The sequence below is a fragment of the Callorhinchus milii genome, unplaced genomic scaffold (genome assembly GCF_018977255.1).
Source record: "Callorhinchus milii isolate IMCB2004 unplaced genomic scaffold, IMCB_Cmil_1.0 Scaffold21, whole genome shotgun sequence".
Lineage (NCBI taxonomy): Eukaryota > Metazoa > Chordata > Chondrichthyes > Chimaeriformes > Callorhinchidae > Callorhinchus > Callorhinchus milii.
In genome coordinates, this window is record NW_024704762.1 from 8,626,184 (window position 1) to 8,637,923 (window position 11,740).

Below are 11,740 nucleotides of genomic sequence, written 5' to 3' on the forward strand. Positions count from 1 at the left end.
TGTGGGCGAAACCTGGCAGCCAATTGTGCACAGCAGTGTCCCACAAACAGCCGTGGATTGGGTGATTAAATTGTTATATTTATTTATTTGAAGGATTATCCCAAAACCAAATCCTAGCATGAGTCAGTGCGCTGGTCGTCTGCATTCTGTATGTAACCACAATTATAAAGGAAGCACGCACAGACTTGGGTTGATGAGGGGCAGTTCCAACCTCTTTCCCTATCCCCCCCAACTATTATGGCTATCATGGCTGCCAGGCATGTCCGCCCTAATCAAAGTGAAATTCTGACGCATTTGGCAATCGTAACGCCCACCACCACCACCCCCCAATTAGATCAGCCATGATCTAATAGAATGGTGGAACAGGCTCGAGGGGCTGAATGGCCTATTCCTGTTCCTATGTTCCATCCCCCGTCCAGCTCACTCCCAATGGGCAAAGTGGCTTCCATCAATGTTGCCGTGCCACCGGTCAATCAATCCAATGCGCGTCCAGTGAAAACTTTAATTGGAACGCTGCCCGGTCAGGGGGTAGACCAATCGAATGTGGGTTCATTTGATGCCTCCGCAAATCGATGCTCAATAAATATCCCGAATGTCTGAATCGTTGCGTCCGTGTGTGTAATTTTTCTTCCTAGTAGAAAGGTGTCTCTCGTAGGGTTCTTGTTTCACTAGATTTGAGCATCATTGCAGTGCGTCCCTGGGTGTCAGTAACATTTCCATCTAGAATTTTCTTGAAATTGTCCTGTGTGTTTCTATTGACCCTGTGCACAAACCAACAACACGTACCCAGGTGCAATAGAGGGGTGTGAAAGCTGGGGTGTTACTCTCTGTGTGTGTTAGCCACAAGCTGTCACCACTGCATGGCAGGAAGGATGGAGGTGGGGTTTTTTTACCAACGTGATATCTCTCAACCTCTTATCTATTGAATTCAGTTTGATGGTCAATGATGGGCTAACATGGGGTTCTTAAAACCAATTGTATTCATCCACATTCTATGCTTCTCCCCGTTTATAAACTCCCACACAAAGAGATGCTCCCCACTTGATGTGTGCTGGTGACCTGCACCCTGGGTCTTCAAGCTATGAAACTTCCTATTAGTGAGGGAGGAAGAAATGTACAACAGGAAATGGCCTATCTCTCCCTTCTCTCCCACCCTTTCCAGTTCACCTACCCCCCCTTCCCCTTCCTTTCAGTTCTCCCTTTAAAAAAATGTTCCATATTTTGTTAGAAACTCTCCTGGAATGTCCAATTAAGACATGGCACATCTCAATGCAAAGTGCTGGGACATCAATGCTAGTCTTCCAGTGTTTTCCACAAGTCCCCTCCTCTCCCTTCTTCCAATTCCATCAATTGTTCATTCACTAACACAAGAATCCTGCCTCTGCCCTCACTCGATGAGAGTCAGCTGAGCCTGTAGAAGGAGTTGGATTAATGGCGATTTCAACAATGGCTGTGGAGTAAGAGGGGAGGACGGGCTGAGGGCTTTGACCAGTGGGCAATGACTGAATATTCCAGGTTTTTTTTTCCCCTGAATACCGTTGGGAATCTGAGAGGATCTGTCCATAACTTTCCCCTGGAAGATCGAACTGGTCGGAGCTGAGTCCAACATGGGGTAAGCGGGGTTATCAACAGTGGCAGGGATTGCCCATGTGGTCCTTTCTTGTGCCGTGCTTTTCCTAAGTTTTTCTAGCAAGCAATAGGTTCCCCCTATGCAAGTAGAGCACTTCCGTTGGCAGTGATACGGGGAAGCGATCAGACTGTTGTGGAGACAGGACGTGCTCTGGATCTCTTCACTCTGGTATCCGGGTTCTGATGGCAGAATCCGAGAACTGTGAATGTTTCCTTTAGCCAAAATAATAAATGAACGTTATATCAAATGTATGAGAAGCGTATTAATGTACAGCAGCTTGGTATTCTATGATTTCTTTGTCGTGTGGTTGAATTTATGATCCAGTTATTACTTTTTTACCTAAATAGAAGATTGTCAGTCATGTGGCTGAGTGAAACTAACAATGTTCAACGTGTCAGACAGACTCACGGGACTGGTTCTGACTTACTTCCACCCTGTGGATGAGTGTACAATTGGTTATTACTGAAACCAGTGTAAACATCCAATCATGTGATAGTGAGACGTGTGTAATGGAAGTTCCCTGCTCATATTTAAGCCTATACAGGGAGAAATAAGATATGAGTCTTGGTACCTCTCCTAAGACTGTGTGGTTCAGCTTCACTCTAAGATGACATGGTTAAAGTTAAAGGGTATTTTTTGTTGTTGGTAACTAAAAAGAAAAAAATGGTAATCCTTGCATTTGATATCGCATTTATAATGTCAACGTGTCACAGTGCTTCACAGGGAATTGCTCTAAAGTGTAGCTTAGGCATTATTTGCTTCACAGGGAATTGCTCTAAAGTATAGCTCGGGCACTGTATTTTAGGCAAATGCGGCAGCCAATTTGCGCAGTGGAAGGTCCCACATACAGCAGGAAAGTGAATGACCAATTTATCTGGAGGACTGTTGGTCAGAACAACCCCTTCTGTTTTGAGTGGTGACATGGAATATTTAACGTGCACCTAAATGGGTAGATGCAATCTTGTCTTAACGGCTTTTCAGACTCCCTCCCCAACACCGCCCTGAGTGTCAGCCTAGACGATGAGCTCAAAATCCTGATGTGGGAGCTTGAACTTACAACGTCTGACTCAGTGACAAGAATGCGTAACAAAGCAAATACTTACGGAGTGGAAAGATCCTTAACTCTTATTTTGCTTGAGAAAAAAATTGCTTCAAATAGACCTTCCACTCAATAACTTATCTAAATAGCTTATGCACAAGCTTATCTTTGACGTCCCCAAAGTAAATACTTTTAAGCAGGAAAGCAGAATAATGAAATTGACCGATTTTTAATGTATTAGGATATATTATTGGTGCATTTGAGAATGTTATTCATATATAAGTACACTCAAGGATATCCATTAATCCAAGTACGTTGGCTATATTTACCGTGATGAATGGTAAATGGATTTTACAAGGGTTGGAGATATTCCAAGTGTGCGCGCTCTCTCTCTCTATCTTTCTCTCTCGCTTCCTGCAGGATAGAGAGTGAGGATTAGTTTAATAAAAGACGCTGGAGTTTCTAATCCTCTGCCCCCGAGGAAAAGGACAAAGCAATTGCTCAGCACCTTTTGCCTGACGTTGCAGCATCTCTCTAATCGGAACCTCGCCAACACCTGACTAGCGCTATCTCACAGAGACACAGTGTGTTCCCTGGAACGCAAGCCGGTGAGGGAAATTGGAGGCCACTGGATCCTAGCAGGGGAGAGGGGACACCTGCCAGGAAGTGAGCATCTAAACCTGCTGCGGTAATCCTTCAGGGGAACGAAATAAAGCGTCTTCCAGAGTGAAAACACAGGGATGATTCCTGTTTAATTTGCTCGCAATCGAATCGTAGAACAGACTGTATTTGATGGCTCTAACAGGTATTCCAGAGTTTCCCCCCCTTGCAATACATGCATTCAATTTGTGAGGGAGACGCAGCAATCTTTTAACACAAGATGGACTGTTATAGGAAACCTACACCGAATGGTTCATTCACACCTGGTTGTGCACAAGACCTCAGTGATGTCAGCTTAGCTGAGGTGCACTGCATTGCTGGAGTGCCGACCTTCAGATGAGACATTAATCCGAAGGGGGTTTTGTCTGCCTGTTCAGGTGGATGTTAATGATCCTGCGGTAATATTCGAAAAAGACAAGGGAGTTTCTCCCAGTGTCCTGGATGATAATCCTCCATATGAAAAAAAATTGCTCATTCATGGCTGTTTGTGGGACATCACTCTTCAAGTGCATAGTGTTTGCCCACAAATACACAGTCACTACTTTGCAGAAAACGCTTGAGTGTTTTTTTTTTTGAGACGTTTCGAAGTGCTAAAGGCTCAAAATCAATTTCAAGGATTATGATTATTTATTATGAAATTGATTGAATCCTCGGTGTGAGGTGAATGTGAGCACGACATTAAAAAGATTTAGTTTTAGTTCTGGTTCTGTATTGCCAAAGTGTAGAGGAGGTGACAATAACACTTACTGTGACAAAGACAATAATAATAAAAGTAAGAATGATAATAATCCTTGCATTTGATACAGCGCCTGCTTGAGACATCTCAAAGCGTTTCACAGGATATACTGTAAAGTGTAGTGACTGTGTATTTTGCGGACAAATGGCATTTTTAACAAAGCACTGCCAAATGTGGCGAGATATTCCGGCTCCAATTTATTCGTTTGTTATTCCGACAGATAATTCCCAAGGTAATTATCCCATTTGTTCCTGTACTCGTTATCCCTCTGGGCGTTAAAGTGAACCATCCCATCTGCAATTATTTTTATTTTCGCGAAATGTCTTGCATTGTTTCACTCAATAGCCTTCAAGTGCTCATAACTGGCTCCACTGGTAATGGTTTGACTGCGACCGAAATGGTTTGCTCCCAATCTGTCGGGTAAAGTGTTCTGTGATTCAGAGGGATTGCCGCAGCTACAGGAGCACTGGACTTCCATTCAGACTCCCTAATAAGGTGGCAATGTCGAAGGATTTTTTTATAGTTCACACCACTATTCACTTTAATTGACCGTAAGATATTTTTTTGATCAGCCAGGTGTCTGTCACATGCGGAAACCCATCACCACGCTTAAGAGTATCAAAACCCAACTGAAAATTCCATGCATCCCACCTACACGTGGAAATTCCAGAGATATCCAACGTAAGGATTATTATTATAACATACACTCAGTTCTGGCTTAAGATTGGCCTCATTCCATACGGAATACATGAGCTCTCTTTTGTCTCCTCTTAAATTCCTCCTCCAACACCAGCCCCCCAACCCCCAACAAAAAAAAATTAGAGGATAATTTGCACCCTTTCATTTTTTTTCTCTCTTCCCATAAATTATGGCCGGTTCAGTGTAATAGCTGCATCAATTTTTATAGGCAATCTGTGCTAAAAGTGGATTGTGAAATAACGCGGAAAGTTCCTTAATGAGCACATTAACTCTCACAGACACATATACACACAGGAGAGACACTGAGACCAAAGCTGGTGCAGAGCCAAACAAGCAAATCTTAGTGTTATCAACAGTTAGGCATAAATTTATTATAATGATAATCCTTGCATTTGATATAGCGCCTTATCACTTTGTCGGGTTGTCTCAAAGCGCTTCACGGACTTTATTGTCACGTGAATTGACTGTGCATTTTGTGGGCGAAATGCGGCAGACAACTGTGCACAGCAGTGTCCCACAAACACTCGTGGATTGAGTGACCCTTTTTTTGGAGGAATTATTACCCCCTAAAAGCGATCCGTCAATCGACTAACAACCGGGCTCCTACTTACTGTAAGTTAAACAGAGGCGTGTGGAGTAAGGAAACTTGCCTAAGGTTTCGCCCTGCCCGGGAATCGAATCCTGGTCCTCTCCTTGGGAGGCGAGTGCTCTAACCTTAAGAACAGAAGGTTGTGAGTTTAAGCCCTTTGACTGGAGCTCAGAATCTGGACCGATATTAAAGAGGGAGCTTTCTATTAACAAAGGTGCCATCCAATGGATGGGATGGTAAACCGAGGTCCCATCTGTCTGTCGAAGTGGCCATTAAAAATCCCATGGCACTATTCGAAAAGAGAAGGGAGTTTCTCCCAGTATCCAGGCCAACAATCCTTCAGATTTGATTGATCATTTATCTCATAGCTGGTTGTGGGACGATGCTGGACCATAAGGTTGCTGTGTTGGCCTACATAAAGAGTCACTAAGCTTGACTGTAGTTACCTATGACTCTCTTTGAGACGCTGTCGATGTTATGAGGAGATTCGTCAAAATTCATAGATTTAGATTACTTTGTCGGATTGTCTCAAAGCTCTATACGGAATTTATTGTCACGTGAATTGACTGTGCATTTTGTGGACGTCTTACAATTTTCCTTATCCACGACTGTCTGTGGGACACTGCTGCGTGCAATTGGCTGCCACAAAATATACAGTATATTCTGAGAAGTGCTTTGAGACGTCTCAAAGATGAGATAAGGTGCTGTATTAAATGCAAGTATTATTATTATTATTCCAATGGTGCAAGCACAAATACCCCCAATTACCCCGGAAACAGGCAGAGGTATCAATGCAGAATCTGACCCGTGGCCATGATAATTCTCTTGTAAATTAGCAGTGACTGAGGGAGGTGCTTTGTCCAGACACCCAAAGTGCTCAGAAGGTTACTGGGAGTATAACGGACACTGTGATGTGAAAGCCTCCCTGGGAAGGAAACCTCACAATGGTTTAAGATCGTGCCCTTCACATAGTGGTAAAGATAGGACAATAATTCCCTTCGCTACATGTTGTGTTTATCAAACAAAAATGAGTGGGAGCTGGGAGTGTCCCTGACAGCTGCTTGTTGTACATTCTCGATGAAGATTCCGTATACATTTGTCATTCGAAAGCACTTTAAGTAGAGCAACAGCCATCGCAACACAGGCTGAGTGTTATCGTCAGCCGGAGCCATCTGCTAATGCCATGCCATTGCTGCAGTCACAGCTGACTCAGGTCCCAGCACGAACCCTATCCACCAGGTCCTTATGGAGAGTGGTCCCCCCACCATCATTGTTGTGTGGTCAATGGTGGGGGGTGAGACAGTTGGGTGATGGAGATAGGCTCACGGCACAAAGTAAAATGCATAGTGACAGGCTATCATCACAGAATCGAGACAGAGAGAGTATCGTAACTCACAATCTGATACTAAGGGTGGGTAGAGCATAGGTTGATTATATTTGGAGTGAGGTCTAACAAGTTCACAACTCTCGAGCAGTTTCAGAACTGGCCATAATCATTCTGTGTAACGCCTCTGTTTACCCAGCAGTAAGTAGGAACCCGGCTGTTAGTCGGTTGGCGGATCAATTTTCCAGGGGTAATAATCCCTTCAAAGAAATAATAAATAATTATTTTTAAACATTGGTGACTCAATCCACGACTGTTTGTGGGAAGCTGCAGTCAATTCACTTTCGAGTATACTCTGTGAAGCGCTTTGAGACGTCTCGAAGACGTGATAAGTCACCGTATCAAATCCAAGTATTATTATTATTATTACCCTTGTCTCTTTGCCTCTCTGTTCTCTCACTTCCTGGCTCCTCTCCTTTTTTCACCCCTGACGAATTAACCGGGCGAGGGGGAGATGTGATGAGCATTACCATTTTCTATTGAGCCAGTCAGGGTGTGATGGACTATTTCGATGGCTGAGTTGAAGAGAAAGGAAAATGAATACGAGGAAATCAATAGAACATAGCACTCGGCTCAGCTAGTACTCCAGAATGGAAAGCAAAAGAATCAATTTCATGCCAATTTACCCCTATCATCTTCCTCATCAGCACAGTGAACTCCACTCAATTCTCCCACATCTGCAGACTGGAGCAGGGGTTAACTCTGTCAGCGCAGTGCAATGCCAACCACATTGCACATCACTGCGTCCTCCATTACCTGTCGGCCAATGCGTTGACGATCCCAGCCTGGCAACCAGAAGCTCGCGATTTCCATGCCCGTAAAGCCATTGCCTTAACATGTAATCAACCAGAACCTGGAGAATGTCAGACAGAGAGCATTGGGAACTCTTGTGCCCTCTCCCTGCCATTGTGACCCCACTGAGCGGAGAGTGATGGGGCATTACCCCCTAACCCCCCCACCTCCAACCCGCACCCGCCCACCTCCCATCAGTTCACAGCCCATGGCTTCCACCTTAATTGGAATTGAGGTACAGATCAGCCACAATCTAATAGAATAGAGAAACAGACTTGAGGGGCTGAATGGCCTAATCCTATACCTATGTACCTCCCTCTCTTTTGCTGATATGTTGCTTTGTTTCTCATTTTTATTTTTAAAAATTCTAGTTTTTCTTTCAGCCTTTTTTTCCCTCTTTTAACTAAACACTTGAAGTCTTTTCGCCTCGTTTCTTCCTATACCCTCTCTCCTCTCATCTCTCTGTCCCTGGTTTTTTTCCCCCCTCTCTCTGTTGTCTCGTGTCCCTTTCTCACTATATTCCCTTCTCTCCTTTTTTCTCTTGCTCGATTCCCATTCCGCCCTCTTCTCTCCTCTCTATGTAACCTTTCTTCCTCTCTCCTGTAGCTCAGTGGTTAGAGCACTCGCTTTGCAAGCGAGAGACCTGAGTTCAATTCCAGGCAGGGCGAAACCTTGGGCAAGTTTCCTTACTCCACACGCCTAATAATAATCCCTCCAAAACCCAAAACAATAATAAATTGGTCATTTTCAATCTACGACTGTTTGTGGGACATTGCTGTGCGCAATTGGCTGCCGCGTTCGCCCACAAATATACAGTCAATTCACTTTACAGTGTGTTCTGTGAAGCGCTTTGGGACGTCCTCCTGACGTGAAAAGCGCTATATCAAATGCAAGGATTATTATTATTATTATTATTATTACTATCCATCCATCCCCGCACTCTCTTTCCCGTGAAATGTTCTCTTTTCTCCACCTGAACAAAATGGTTATCCTTGTTTTAATTCTCTTTCGAATACCTTCCTGTCTCAATCTTTGTTCTTTATCCTTCTGTTTCATCTCCCTTTCTTTCTCCGTCACACACATAGACAATTTCCTGCTCTCCATCACTTTGGCCTTGCTATCTGCCCTCTTATCTCTGCAGCTTGACTGTGCGATTGATTAGCTTCACTGCTCCGGTCCCTCCTCAGAGCCTGCAGAGCTGACACCTCAGCACATTCAATCATTACAGTATTTTGTCAAGGTGACTCCTGGAGCTTGTAACCAGGGATAAAAATATCCAGCTCATTTCTGCGTCTCTCTCTCGCTCTCTTTGCTGGCAGGTGCTCGCAGACATTAGCTGGTACGTGCTGTCCCCTGGTGGTAACTCTATCACTGGTTATTCTGAGAAAACCCATCCGCCCACACGCCACTGGACACACACCCAAATGCTTTCAATGCAAAAAGAACTACAGTGGATAAATTAAGCATAACAGGGTCCCTTTTGTGCTATTTCCTAACCGATTTCTTAACAATATTCTTAAAAGATTTCTCAAGTAGGAACCCGGTTGTTAGGAGGATCGGAGGATCGCATTCCGGGGATAATATTCCCCTACAAAAAATAAATAGATAAATAATATGGTCACTTAATCCACGGCTTGGCAAATTGGCTGCTGCGTTTCACCCACAAAATACACAGTCCATACATATACACAAATGCACTTATTCTGTGAAGCGCTTTGAGACCTCTCAATGATGCTATATCAAATGCAAGAATTATTATTATTATTAATAGGAAAATGCTTAATTATTGAATTTCTACAGCATTGAATGGACTGAAGAATGCATTACATGGCACATTGCAACACATTGAATTTCCCAGGAAGAGTTGACAAACTTCCAGTTCCTTAAAAGGAAACCCCACTCGGATTTCTTAAGAAATGTTGGCCTCTTTCATTTTATCCCTTAAAAAAAAGGAACACGGATTTGTGGTTATAGACAAATTTGAAGGTGACAAGAAATAGGATATTATGATCAACTGGAACGAGGGAAAGCTCATTAGTAAAACTGGTCATGGTTGGGTTAGTCCATGGTTGTGTCACATTAATATCCTGGAGTTTTCACTCAAATACCTCAAGGTCAGGGGAAATGAATAATAATAATAATCCTTTCATTTGATGTAGCGCCTTATCATGTCATTGAGACATATACAGTGTGATGTTTTTTCTGGCCTTCCTAGTCCTGCCAATAAGCCAGGCCGGGCTGTGCCGTCATCAGCAGTGCCCTGGAATACTGCGAACCCGTCTGGCTCAGGAACCGGACTAGAGATTGTCACAGAGGGTTGGCTCGATTCCTACATTCTGTTGCCAAGCATGTCACCTTGGAGCCAGTTGAGCTCCAAGGAGACCCTGCTTAACTCCCCCCCCACCCACCAAGAAGGATATAGCAATGATGGACCCCACCACCTCCACATCTGATCCCACAAATGGAAGCAATTGTCCCAGAAAGATTCCTGCTTCTTTAATAGATCTGAAGAGATTGGAGATAATAGGGCCGGACTGGTGATAAATTAGAGTCATAAAAAGGAAAATGTCAGGTTCCCCAAATCTACTTAAGATTGATTCACAAAGTGCTCCCAATGCATTAACCTGCAGCCTATTCCTGAACTGAGCAGAGGAGAGTGTTTAAAGAGCCATTAAACAGGAATCTAATCATCACTGATATTAATCCTCGCTCACATCCTGACGTACACAATGTGAGCTGTCGCAAACACTCTCTCTCGCTTCCAGAGATGTCACACCACAAAGCAACAACTCATTGTAATGTAATGCTGACAAATGGTTACCTCAACAAAGAGAAACATTGGCAGCCTCAATGATTGATTGATTGATTGATTGATTGATTGATTGACTGATTGACTGATTGACTGATTGACTGATTGACTGATTGACTGATTGACTGATTGATTGACTGATTGACAGACAGACAGACAGACAGACAGACAGACAGACAGACAGACAGACAGACAGACAGATAGATAGATAGATAGATAGATAGATAGATAGATAGATAGATAGATAGATAGATAGATAGATAGATAGATAGATAGATAGATAGATAGATAGATAGATAGATAGATAGATAGATAGATAGATAGATAGTTAGGGTATCAAGGGATATGGAGCAAGGGCAGGTAATTGGAGTTGAGGTACAGATCAGCCATGATCTTATAGAAAGGTGAAACAGGCTTGAGGGGCTGAATGGCCCACTCCTGTTCCTATAATGGTCCTTCAGTTACCACAAGGCTTAGGCAGTCTAGGGTGAATGTTCTGAGAGAGAGAAATATTGGAAAGTGATAGAGGGTATCAAAGAGAGACCGGGCGAAACACTGAATGAAGATTGTTTGACCTATCATTACAAATGAGGAAACCATTTTGCCCACTAAAGTTCCGCAAAGTGAATGACCAAATAACCTGGGGGATTGTTGGCCAAGACACCAGGAGAAACGTACTTCTTTTTTCGGATAGTGTCATGAGACCTTAAACGTCCACCTGAATAGGCAGATGAGAGTTTACTTTACTGGGGGCAGGGGTGGGGTGGGGGGGGTGGTTGGGTGGGTGGGAGTGGAGTCGACCATGAGAGACAGTGGTTACAATGGACCAAATTAGTTTTGGCACTCCATCCTTCCTTATGTTAGCCTGTGGGCCATGGAACCTTTGGTGTTGGTTGGGAAACACTGTGGTGTTGGTCAGGGAGGCTATTTGTCAGCAGCACTGTCCACAAAGGGGTGGTGGAATTATATTGCTGGTGGACTTTGGTTCTGACAATACTCACCAAACAATGAAACCAACTGGGCAGATCAAGCAAAGGGAAATAATAGGGAATGTGAGTCAGGTTTTGGAGCATAATGACCCTGAGCAAGAGTTACTTCCATCCCCATAGGAGGTCATCTTTTATTGACCACATTGTCGCAGGGAGCGGGAAAGTTGTGAACTGTATCTAAACCCGGATTTCACTGCACTTCACATTAGAGTTGTCAGGCTCTGTTCCTGCAAAATAGCGAATTCAATCTCGTTTAGATAATGGAATTTTAACCCGGATAAGTGCAATAGATCACTGGGAGTTGGATGTTTCACTCACAAAATGCACAATCACTCCACTTTACAGTGTACCCCGTGAGGCTCTTTGAGATGTCTCAAATGATGTGATGTGGCGCTATACAAAAAAAAATCAAA